A 12,172-nucleotide genomic window follows, 5' to 3' on the forward strand; every position below is an offset into this window, starting at 1 on the left:
CATTATAGCAATCGTCCTTCTCCTCTGGGTTCTCCATTGGGACAGCATGAAGCTCTCCTGCAATCCCTACCTATTCTCAACTCTTGCCAATTGTGTCCCTTGAATGATGGTTGCCGCTCTCCCTAGGCCCACAGCTACTGCCTGAGGTCTCTCTCTGAGGGACTCATTATCTATGACCACAAAGTCTGTCCTTCCAGCGACTGTCCCTCTCACCCAGCAGCCAGATCACCCTACCTTAGAAACATCCAACATCCAGAACTGAACCCACATCTTTCCTAGGCTTGGTGTCCTCAAACTTATACTAGCCCATGCCTCAGAGCATGCTTTATGGGGAATTCCATATCCCAATATCTGGAAATAAGTTGATATCTCATATAACTACACTTACAACTTGTTATCTGACCTAAAAGAACCTGGTTCTTCTCTGAAAATGAGGAAAAAAACAAAACAAAATTGGGACATTAAAATTTTTAACTTACATATAAATAATTTAGGATGCCTTTGAATTAGCCATTTTCAACTGTTGCCTTAAAAAGATGGGATCTGTCAGGTCTCATCATCTGGTTGTAGGAGTTTAACTCCATTAATTGACTTTATGTAAAATATTTATAAACATTAGAGATGTGTTATGGGACATAAGTTCATTATGGTCCTTTTTTAGCTCATAAAGAGGTACATTAGGAAACTAGGACTTGTTGTTAGCTGCCCATGCAATATGAATGGGTCTAAGGCTAAATTTTTCATTCCTAAGCATTTGGGTCATACATAATTAATTTGATAATGTGTGTTTTCTTGGTTTTATTTCTTAATTGAATTTATGTATCATAGGAGGCAGCAGAAAAAATATCCATTCATATAAAGCAAAATTTGAAGAGAAAAATTACCTGTAAAGGTAGCATGGTATGGTGGAAATATTACTGGCAATCTGGGCTCAAATTTAACTCTATAACACCCAGATAATTTAATTTTTCAAAGGTAAGTAAAGTTTAATGGCTATATTGCCAAGCTATAAACAATTCCCAGTAGAGAAGCTGACATTGAAATAGAATTCACTGAAGAAAATTAACTGGTTTCTTAACAATATGCTTTGAACCTTAGAAAGGAATGAAAGCAGGTTCACACCAACCCCACTAGGTACCTTTCCCAAGGGTCTGAATTACATCATTTTATTACGTTGTTTCAGGGGTCTAATCAATTGAATTTGGTGGCTTGAATATTTGAGTAGTGTGAGTGAGCTGAAGGGGGAGTGATTGTACTGTGGACATTAAATGAAAGGGTTATAGAAGATTAATTCAATTTCCCTCCCATCTCCTGGTGTACTCCATGAAGAGGTCAGGCCACAGATGACAAGCTGCCTTGGGTGGGAATTGCCAGTTGAACCAATGAACTCCACTGAAGCATCGTCCCACCTAACTAACTCAGAGAGCTTCAAATGGTGGTCATGGAGGAGCGCCAGGTCATCACGGAAGACTGCAAGCAAATACTTATCCTGCAGACAGAAACCCGTAACAAAAACAAGGAACCCAACGACAAGCTGACTTGGAAGAAGCAAGTTCTTGCTGTGATTTTGAGTTTTAAATTCTCTCTTACGCTCCAGGCTCTTCACTTCATGTAAGTCTACTTAAGTAACTGACCTTCTTCAAAGGCCACCCAACAAATTCTGGCCACCACGCTCAACAATTTTAAGTCTTCCCCTTCTTTCAATTCTGTTGGCTTTGACCCTACTGAACACACCTTTTTCCCCAAAGTGTCCCCTTAATCCCAGGACAGGTTTTTTTCTGCTATTCCTACTTCCTCTTTGTCTATTTATCTGGTTTATTCCTTTTTTCTCCTCCCTAGTTTCTAAATAATGGCCAGCCTCACAGCTTAGTTTGGGGCCCTCTTTTATTTTATTACTAGAGGCCTGGTGCATGAAATTCATGCACTGGGGGAAGGGTTGTCCCTCAGCCTGGCCTGCACCGTCTCGCAGTCTGGGAGCCCTTAGGGGATGTCCAACTACTGGCTTAGGCCTGCTCCCCAAGGCAGTTGGACATCCTTAGCACTGCCATGGAGGTGGGAGAAGCTCCTGACATCACTGCTGTGCTCCCCAGACTGTGAACCCGGCTTCTGGCTGAGCAGCACTCCCTTGTGGGAGCGCACTGACCACCAGGGGGCAGCTCCTGCATTGAGCATCTGCCCTCTGGTGGTCAGTGGTCATCATAGCGACCAGTCATTCCACCGTTGGGTTGATTTGCATATTAGCCTTTTATTATATAGGATTATTATTTTTATTTTCAAAAATATATTTTTATTTATTTCAGAGAGGAAAGTAGAGGGAGAAACAGACACATCAATGATGAGAGAGAATCATTGATTGGCTGCCTCCTGCACACCCCCCACAGAGGATCCAGCCTGCAACTGGGGCATGTGCCCTGACTGGAATTCGAACCCTGACCTTCTGGTTCATATATCGATGCTCAACCACTGAGCCACACTGGCCAGGCTGGGGCCCTCTTTTAACATTTACTCTCTTTTGGTTAGCCCATTCACTCCTTTGGCTCCTGCTTTTCTATTTCAAACTGTGATTAACTTAAGCAGGATTCAAATTCTCTAAACTGCTTGTGCACATCTCTAATAGATGACGCGCGGACCCTAAAACTGCATCATGCTTCCCTTCTTACATTCCCTGCCCCCACCCCCACCCCAAATTCCTCAACAACAGCTCCTCTTTGCTGCCTTTCTCTCAAGCTGCCCAAACTCACAAACTTGAAGCCTCTTAGGACATCCCTTTCTCATTCACCCTTGCACCTAACAGGTGCTAATTACTACAGATTTTGCCTGCTCCCAATCATCCAGGTCTATGCCATTCCTTTCCTTTCACACTGACACTATATGATATACCCCTCCATTACTGCCTGCCTGGCGTTAGCACATGTCAAGAGAAATACAGGCCAAGTATTCTGGAAGTTCAGAGGAGATTGTTAATTCTGAAATGGGTTATTCACATATCTATTCCAAGTAACACAGGCAAATAACACTGAATGGTCCCCAATCCATGAAAAATAGCCCAAAGGGGTACAGAAAGACTAAAATGAATGCCGTGTCTTAAATAGAAGTTATTATTATAGAAAGAATTGATATTTACAAAGCACAGGGTTCTTTTTAAAATAGACAAAAGTAAAAATCCATAGTTTCTTCCCTCTCCTAACCAAAGTAGGGTACTGATATGACAGAGGCATAAAAAAGTATATTACTTTTTCCAACTGCTTTTTACACACCATCTGAATCAGAAACAGCTGGGGTATCTGTTAAAATGCTGTTTCCCAGGACCCATATTGTACCCTCCTTTTCTAAAGCAGATAGAACATGCTGTTTAAACAAGTTATCCCTATGATTCTTATGCATGTTAAAGTTGGAGAGCTACTAAAATATAAGCAAACAAAAAAGGCTTAAAAAAACTATGTCAAACTATTATAAACTACATATATTTTCTTTTTTATACTTGTCTCTATTTTTTCAAATTTCATAGTTATAGAAAAGTAACGTGTGCTTTAAAACAAAATTTATAGACTCTCTGATTTTTACCTACATATAACAGGCAATAATTCACAGATAAATTATTTCAAAAAATTAAGAAGATTCTATAAAAGAAGAGATTTGAGGCAGAACTTTTCCATATATTCTCAAAACTACACTTAAACTCAAGAGTGACTTAAATAATCTAATGGGATTTTCTTATTCAAAAAGTTTTCAAAATTCCAGATGTGTAGGAAAAGGATAATAAAATTATAATGCCATTGTTCTTTTTAAAAAACTCAAGTTCTCTTACTAATAGTTAAGGATACTGATTTATTTTAAATATAACATGTTTCTGCTTCATAACAACATCTGTATTATTTTACATTTTTATTGGCAACTTTCACTGTACCCTGGTGATTTCTCAAAATCCTCATACTTCCCTGCTGGTCAAAGTTTCCAAAAAAATAATAAACAAATGATTACTAACTATGATCTTTTTATTCCATGACCATGTATCCCATAAGAAACACTTGAAAAAAGCTGAACTATTAACTTCGGGGGTAATGGGGTTCACATACCAGGTCTCAAATGTAGAGATTGTGTGACGTGGCCAGATCATCAAGAGTAGATAAAACAAGTGCATTATCCCCAAGAGAGAGTGTCAACATCTGGACTTCCACTAGCATTAAACACACTCCTAATTTTCCACCTCACAAAAGAAATGTCCGTTGCTCACAGCGAAGCTGCTACTATGGTAAGTGCTGCCTATTGCTCAAGTTTCTAGCCAAGTTGTTCTCAACTGAGAATGATTCGAATCCCCAGCAGACATTTGGCAATATCTAGATTTTTCAGGTTGTCAGATCTGGAGAGAAGGACTGGCGTCTTTAGTGGGTCTGTCTATTTCTTACAGATAGAATCCACTAGTGTAGTAGATGCGGTAGTGGGCTCCCCAGACTCACAGGTGTCAGGAGTGTTGGATACTAATAACTCGCAGCTCAGTTCCTCTCTGGGCATTACCCAGCACTGAAGAGAGCCGCCTCACCCTAGCTCATGCCCCTTCTCTGAGCGAAGCTAGCATCCAATGACTGTCAAAGGCAGAGGGATAGAAAGCACGGTCCCCTTTGTCTCAAGGAAGGACAACTTTGAAGATCTAAGCTCAAAACCTTCCTGACCCATGACCATTTCAACTCCTTTCTCTGTTTACCTTTCTTCTTTCGCTTCCACAAAGGTGTTGAGAACACCCCCCAATACATTTTTTGCATGCAAATTTCCACCTCAGAATCTGTTTCCTGGAGAACCCAACTGAGACTACAGGAGGGGGGAAAAAGACAATGGTGGTGGTAATGAGAAAGGATGGGGTCCAGCAGACTTTAAAACTATCCTTCTTGGGGGCCCTGGCCAGTGTGCCTCAATTGTTTGGCGTATCGTCCCATATGATGAAAGGTTTGCGGGTTCAATTCTTGGCCAGGGTACATACCGAGGTTGCAAATTTGATGCCTGGTCAGGAGCGCATATGGAAGGCAACCAATTGATGTTCTCTCTCTCTCTCCCTCCCTCCCTCCCTCCCTCCCTCCCTCCCTCCCTCCCTCCCTCCCTCCCTCCCTCCCTCCCTCTGATCAATAAGCATATCCTCAGGTGAGGATTAAGAAAAGAAACCATCCTTCTTGTGCAGTCACCACTTAGGCCGCGGCAAGTATGTAAGGCAGCGATTTTCAACCTTTTTCATCTCATGGCACACATAAACTAATTACTGAATTTCTGCAGCACAATTAAGATCTAACAAAAAATAGGTATTACTTTGATTCATTCACACCAGACCGCTGTTGTTGTGTTGGCTGTTGTCATTTTTTTTATTTGACAATCTAAGGGAAGAGAGGTCAATGCCCCTGACTAAATAGTCAGCTATTGCATTTTTTTTTTAATTTCTTGATTAAGGTATTACATATGTGTCCTTATTCCCCCATTACCCCCCACCCTCCATTCATGCCCCCACCCCCCTGTTGTCTGTGTCCATTGGTTAGGCTTATATGCATGCATACAAGTCCTTTGGTTGATCTCTCCCCCTTACCCCCACCGTCCCCTACCTTCCCTGAGGTTTGACTTTCTGATTGATGTTTCTCTGTCTCTGGATCTGTTTTTGTTCCTCAGCTTATGTTGCTCATTATATTCCACAAATGAGTGAGATCATGTGATATTTATCTTTCTCTGACTGGCTTATTTCACTTAGCATAATGCTCTCCATCTCCATCCATGTTATTGCAAATGGTTTCTTTTTTACCACAGAGTAGTATTCCATTGTGTAGATGTCCAACAGTTTTTTAATCCACTCATCTGCTGATGGGCACTTAGGCTATTTCCAAATCTTAGCTATGGTAAATTGTGCTGCTATGAACATAGGGATGCATATATCCTTTCTGAATGATGTTTCTAGCTTCTTGGGATATAGTCCTAGAAGTGGGATGACTGGGTCAAATGGGAGTTCCATTTTTAGTTTTTTGAGGAAACTCCATACTATTCTCCACAGTGGCTGCACCAGTCTGCATTCCCTCCAGCAGTGCACGAGGGTTCCTTTTTCTCCACATCCGCACCAGCACTTGTCATTTGTTGATTTGTTGATGATAGCCATTCTGACAGGTGTGAGGTGGTACCTCATTGTTGTTTTGATTTCATCTCTCTGATGATTAGTGACTTTGAGCATGTTTTCATATGTCTCTTGGCCTTCCTTCTGTCTTCTTTCGAAAAGTGTCTATTTAGGTCAGTTGCCCATTTTTTAATTGGGTTGTTTATCTTCTTTTTGTTACATTGTATGAGTTCCCCATAAATGTTGGAGATTAAACCCTTATCGTTGATATCATTGGCAAATATGTTCTCCCATGCAGTGGGCTTTCTTGTTGTTTTGTTGATGGTTTCCTTTGCTGTGCAAAAGCTTTTTATTTTAAACATTCTTGCGGCACAACAATGTGCCTGCAGTGATGTAAGGAATAATCTTGCTCACCCTGCAGTATTTCATTCCCATTGCCCAGCTAGCACCCATATCCCTGGGAAATTTTCCTGCCCACCCTGGAACAAGACCTACTTTTAAAGTCTTCATCTACATGAGAGCTTAATGACAGATCATATTCTTAAGTCTTACCCAACATGAATCAATGTTGCCATTCAACCTTGATTCAAGCTGAATCCAGGAATCAGCTTGCCACAGGGGAATATTAGGGACACATTAGGGACTTTACTGATGCCACTAAAACTATAGCAGGTCAACCTGTATAGGGGCAGAGACAGCGCTATAAACTCATCAGACTTCCTTTTCTTGTCCACCTAGGCTCAATGTTAAAGATTTCCCAGCCTCCTCTGCTATGCTACCAGGTCATATTACTGAATTCTGGCCCACACAATGTGGGTGGAAGTGATGTCTGTCACTACTAGGCCAGGTCCCTGAAACCCCTGAACAGTTCTCCATGCATTTTCTCTTCCTTTTTCTACCATGTGGTTGTAGATGATCCAGTCAAATTCTGAGGCCTCACGGGAGAGCAGAGCCATAATATTTATGGAACCTGGGCCCCTAAATGGCTGAATGCAATAGAGCCTTCCCACACACCCACATCAACCATGCTTGGGTTACGTCATGGAAATATGTGGGTGACTTGTCATTGTAGATAGTGTTGCTTACCTTAACACATTGACTCCACATATATTTGGATGCAACCATAAGAGCTAAGCTTGTGAGAAGGTTCCTCGATATTTGAAGAACGCTGTCTCAGAGAAGCCCTAACCAATATCTTAAAAAATTCAGTAAAAAGAAAGGACTTCTATGCCATCATAGGCATAGCTAGTGGATATAATCTAATCAAAGGCATAGCCACTTACAAACCAACAAACAACTGGCATCCTGTATTTAGTTATGGAAGGTATAACTGGATTATGAAATTGCATTCACCCATACATATTTCACACATCATTGATTGTGTGTTAACACGTTTAAATTTTGTTTCAAAAACAAAATAGCCCGCCAGCATGCTCTGAGTAAACAGACTCTTAGAAAAATGATGAACAAGGTCTGGGAAGAGAGAAGGAAAACTTGAGGAAAATGGACTAACATTTTCACTTTAAAGTGAAAACTTGGAGAAAATATAAGGCTGGTTGGGTAAACATAGAAACTATATAAGCCAGAAATTTAAGAAATGTGTATTTTAAAAGCCAAGATAACCAAAACAGGATGGATATTAACTCACTGTTACCCTGCTCTCTAGATTCTTATATTCCATATGTGCAGGAGAAAATAAGCAAGTGAAACAGGATGACTTGCTTTTTTCTCTTTTAAATGATTATTCTTCTCTATGTTGAGGGATTTGGCTATGCTTCAGTTCTCTGGAGGGACTCTTTGAAAAAAACCTTAGATTGTTATCTTTGAAACCATCTTCACAAAAGGCTCAAGTTTGAACTAGTAAGAAACTTTGCTTTCAAACCTAGAAATGCATCTGATTTCATTTTATTTTAAATTTTATCCTCAAGGAGCACATTACGTATTTTAAGTCACTCTGGTACGGGGCTTCCAAAAATCTTTCAGTTCATAGGATTATTCACTAGACTCCAACATTTTAGTCCACTTACTAATGTCTGAACGCCTCTACCACTTACTGCTGGCTTTATCCACTGTGCATATGCATGTGAACGTGTGTGTGTGTGTTTGTGTGTGTGTGTGTGTGTGTGCGCGCGCACGCGTGCACACGCGTGCATGTGCATGCATGTGCTTCAGGTCATTTTGTTGTATCAGAAGCAGTTTCCTATTTCTTTACATTTGGAATCCCACACTTCTTCATGGAAAAACATATTAGATAACCTGAGGTACAATGAATGGTTGCTCCATACCCCTAACCACTTTTCCCTCCCCTCTCCACCCTGGATTACTACCATTTCACCTATAATTATTTCTATACATACATGTATATTTAAGTTTATATTTCTTGTGTGAGATTTTAGGCCAAATTTATTGGTGGCCATAATTAAATGAATATTTGTTTTGACTTCTGCGAGGACAATGACATTTACTTCTACTATTTTCATAGCAAGGACAAAATCTGTTCAATACTACTCACTTTTAACATTTACAATAAAGACAATATTTCATTTGACCTTAAACTTATACAATTTTATCTGTCAATTATATCTCAATAAAGCTGGGGGAAAAGATTTCATTTGAACTGACAATGACCTTTCCTTCACAATAGAGCTGTGAATGAACTTCTGCTCCACAAACTCCCACATGTTCTATTTTTCTTATCGCTAATAATAGTCATTAATCAATCATCATATATACATACATACAAATACACAGAAAAAGATACATGTAATTTTTCTTCCTATATCACATTCTTCTAGTCTAAACCAAACCAGATTTTCACTTATGGGGGAAAAAATCTGTAAATAAGGTGTTAAAGGAAAAAATAGAAAAATACATGAAAAGTCATCTAACATGTTCACAGTTAAGGGAACCAATGCCACACCCAATTCCACATTCATCCAGATTTTCATATCACATTTTATACCACAGTTATATGTAATTTCATATTAATATATAAAGCATGCCTAAAATAAAAATATTTTAAAATCTTATTAGTATTTCAGTTAAAGTCAAAAGAAGAAATTTAAGTTAGTACCTTTAGTTCAAGGAGAAATGTATAAGGACTTGTATGCATGGATATTAGCATAACCAATGGACATAGACACTGGGGCGGTGGGGGTTTGCCCAGGATGGGAATGGCTCGGGGGGGGGGGGGGTGTCAATCGGGGAAAAAGGAGACATATGTAAAACTTTAGACAATAAATAAATTTTTAAAAAAAGATTTTACTATCCTCACTAGTTAAAATAAAGCCTGTTGGAACACACCACCTTGGGGACTTTTCCCTTAGAGCTATAAATGTTCTGGCATAAAGAAAAAATGTTAGAGAGTGTTGGTACGTACCTTGACTCTAATATTAAAAATTGTAATAAATCCCTTCATAATTTGAGAGTCCACCTGGACTAGAATTCAAGGATTCTGGGGTAAGCACCATAAGTGCAGTCCCTGCCCTCACAGAGCTTATGATCTCCTGAAAAAGACAAGTACATGAGGGGCACAATCAAGTGTGACACTTGTCACAACAGAAGGACTATAGGAAGGTGCAGAATAAGGGAGGTGAAACCAGGGAGGGCCCGGGGAAGTGATGTTTAATTTAAGCTGAGACTCACAGCATCCTTCTTGATGCAATTTTGTTTTATTGAAATATGGCCCTATGCAGAGTGGAGGAAAGGTTGGAGGAGATAATATAGAGGCAAGGAAAACAGGCGGAAGACCATTGACATTAATTTGGGCAAGAAAAGATGGCATCCTGAACAAGGTGTTACAAAGAAAATGGACAGAAGTGGACAGCTTCAAGAGCTATTTCAGAGCTTGTATCCATGGAGTTGGGTGATAAATTAGTATGCGTGGTAAGAAAACAGGGAGAATCAAGTATATGTCTGAGAATGGAAGGTGACCACTTTTGTCTTGTGAAGTTGGATAAGTAGTTGAGCTATTTGGTGTCAAGATTTCTATTTCAGTTGATTCTCTCCAGAGATAGACAAACATCTCAAGTTAGACTTGGCCTTGCGATTCACGAAAATTTTAAGAATGTGTACATGTGGTGTAATTACTGCTATAATTCAATGGGGCTGCTTTGTGCCTTAAAGCTGAGAAGCAAGCATACCTTTGTGTGTTTGGAATGTTAATTGAATTACCTCCGACTTTAGTTTATGTTCCTTAAGTACAAACCCTTAAGTCAGGCAAAAGGGATCACAGTTATGTAGTACCATACTTAACTACCCTTTTTATAAGCAAGGATTTTCATACCAAAAATAAACAGAGGCATAGAGACATAAACCCATAAATTATGTGGGCTGGTACTTTAAAGGACTATGTATTTGCACAAGGACCAGGAGAGCTTTCGTAAAAGGGACTGGGTCCTGGGAATTCTCTCTAAAAGTGATTTATTTCTATCAACATTCTTCTTCAACTTAAACATAAGCATTCACACATATTTAAATTTCTCTAGACCTTGGACGTTTAAGCTCTACTTCTGATGTTCTGAGTAAATACCTTTAGCAAAGAAGCAATAAAATAAGTTAAGGCAGCTTTTCTCTTTGAATTTGCCTTTCTGGTACAAAATTTTCTCTAAACACCTAAAGATTCTTTGATAATGTTATTTAGAAATATTTTCTATACTATATTATATAGTATAATACATGTAATACATGTAATACATATCATACACACATGTATTACAAACTGTTAGAATGTTTCCTATTGATCTGATTTTTTTTACAGAAGGGTTCTTCTCAGCTTCCTGACAATGTGGATTTCAAACTTAATGTGTACTTATAAAATCACTTTTGACAAACATTTATGAACCATCTACTCTGTATAGGTAGATGTGCCAGTGTATGTCAATGCATATTATTAACATAACTAGAGGCCTGGTGCACAAAATTCATGCACGGGGGAGGGGGGGTTGTCCCTCAGCCCAGCCTGCACCCTCTCCAATCTGGGACATACCTCTCACAATCCAGGACTGCTGGCTCCCAACTGCTCACCTGCCTGCCTTCCTGATTGCCCCTAACTGCTTCTGCCTGCCAGCCTGATCACCCCCTACCCACTCCCCTGACAGCCTGATTGATGCCTAACTGCTCCCCTGCCAGCCTGATTGCCCCTAACTGCCCTCCTCTGCCGGCCTGGTCACCCCTGACTGCCCTCCCCTGCAGGCCTGGGTGCCTCCCAACTGCCCTTCCCTGCTGGCCCAGTTGCCTCCAACTTCCCTCCTCTGCCAGCTTGGTCACCCCTATCTGCCCTACTCTGTAGGCTTGATCGCCCCCAACTGCCCTCCCCTTGCAGGCCTGGTCCTTCCCAACTGCCCTCCCCTGCAGGCCATCTTGTGGTGGCCATCTTGTGTCCACATGGGGGCAGCCATCTTGTGTGTTGGAGTGACAGTCAATTTGCATATTACTATTTTATTAGATAGGCTAAGTCAAGTGTCAAAAAAAACACACAGACAACTTAACGAATAAGTAATAATGTTAGCCGCAAATAGAGACAGACTTAAGCAACCATTTTCTACCTTTCTAGTTTATTAAGGGAATAAGTGAGAAGAAAAACAAGCTTTTATAACGCTTAGCCCCTGATATATCCTAACAGGAATTAGCTATCCTCCAGCCTTGATAATCCATTCTCCAAAGAACCCTGATGATCATCTTCAATAAAAGGGGATTGCACATGGCTGACAGTACATGTTATTTCACATCCCAGGTTATTACTGATTGCCCAGAAAGCCTTCATAGTATTTATATTTTCTGTAAAATAATCCTCACTTCCCAGAAGGAGGTTACTTTGCATTAAATTATGGAATTGCACTTTGGAATATGTATCCTATTAGTGTTTATCATATTAGTATATTATCCCTAATACAAAATTCGTGTTAGTTTAATGCAAAGCTTTACTTTCTCCTCACTTATAACTTACAGAAAGACATGTTGAACAAGTTAGTTATGTCAATACATGTCTGTTAAGCCCATGAGCTGAATTCCAAAAGGACTGGAAGAATTTTTTTAAATGCTCTGCTTACATTGCTGCTGCGCTAACATCATTGACCCAATTAAAAACATACA

The sequence above is a fragment of the Cnephaeus nilssonii genome (genome assembly GCF_951640355.1).
Source record: "Cnephaeus nilssonii genome assembly, chromosome: X".
NCBI classification, from domain to species: Eukaryota; Metazoa; Chordata; class Mammalia; order Chiroptera; family Vespertilionidae; genus Cnephaeus; species Cnephaeus nilssonii.